Raw genomic sequence first — 1,413 nt, forward strand, 5'->3', positions numbered from 1 at the left:
TGCCTGAATGAGAAGCCTTTTAATTGCACAACACGTGGCGAGGAGGTACAAAACGCTTTGTGTCTTTTGCTGCTGATTAACTGATGCATATGCTCCCATTAAACATTCAGAGAGGGCTAAGTGTATCCCAGCCCGAAGCTGTGCATTATGCACGTTGGGTTTTTATCAGTTAAGGATCCTGCAGGAGATGTTTTGTGCTTTTCCTTGTCTTTGTCATGGCTGCTCATAATTTCCCTATTTTTTTCCCCCCTGTGTGTGTGTTGTTTGGATCTTTCCTGCTTCTAGGGAGGCATTTTTCCACATGGAGAGCTTGCACCTTGTGCTCTGGGCTTGTGTGATGTTGTGTCAGGTCACCTTGTGAAGTGAAGAAGCTCCCTGAGCTTCAGACCACAGAATAAACTCTGTTTTCTAAAATAGCAGTGTTTATTACAAAGGGTTTTGCTGTGAGATGACTGTATGTGGTGCCTATGCCAGACTGGATGCTCTGCCATGGTGGGATGGAGAAGCAGCAATTTGAGCCCCCTGCAAATTAGCAGTGTGGGATGCAGGGAGGAGAATTAGCAGGAACAGCAGTGGTCTGGGTCTTCCCTGCTTTTATTCCATCACGCTGCTGTCTGTCCCTGGAGCTGGCTCTTCTCCAAGTTAATTCAGCTTTCATGAAAGTTTAACTCTGCTGCAGAAGGGAAAAGACAAGTCACTGTGCCCCTGAAAAATGTAAAGGGTGGGTTTGAGGTCAAGGGTTGGTTTTTTTTCTTTTTGTCCTCAGTTTCCCCAGTTCTTGGTGCATTGCTCAGCTCTTTGAGTGAGCCCAGATGGGCTCAGCAGAGCAAATCCCTGCTGTGTTAGTATTTCTCTAACTTCTGGCTGCACAAAAAAAGACCCTTCAAACAAGAAGCTGTGAGCCCACCAGCTCCAGTTTTCTTTCCAAGCCCAACTCCAACTCAGGGACCAAACCCTGCTGGACACCAGCTCCAGTTTTCTTTCCAAGCCCAAATCCAACTCAGGGACCAAACCCTGCTGGAGCCTGGCTCTGTCCTGCTTCCAGCCCTCTGTCCTGGCTGTGGGGAACTGACTGGAGCTCAGTTTAGAGAGTGAAATGCTGTGAGTTTGCACTATTTTGACTCTTGGCATTAGCCCACAGAAGGCCTATGGGGTTGGCTTGGGGTGGCACACAGTTTTCTTTCCAAGCCCAAATCCAACTCAGGGACCAAACCCTGCTGGAGCCTGGCTCTGTCCTGCTTCCAGCCCTCTGTCCTGGCTGTGGGGAACTGACTGGAGCTCAGTTTAGAGAGTGAAATGCTGTGAGTTTGCACTATTTTGACTCTTGGCATTAGCCCACAGAAGGCCTATGGGGTTGGCTTGGGGTGGCACAGAGGGTCGTGTGGGCTCCCTCTATCAGGCTTTTCTCTTTCC

This window comes from Acanthisitta chloris, unplaced genomic scaffold (genome assembly GCF_000695815.1).
Source record: "Acanthisitta chloris isolate BGI_N310 unplaced genomic scaffold, ASM69581v1 scaffold2452, whole genome shotgun sequence".
In the NCBI taxonomy this organism is placed as follows: Eukaryota; Metazoa; Chordata; class Aves; order Passeriformes; family Acanthisittidae; genus Acanthisitta; species Acanthisitta chloris.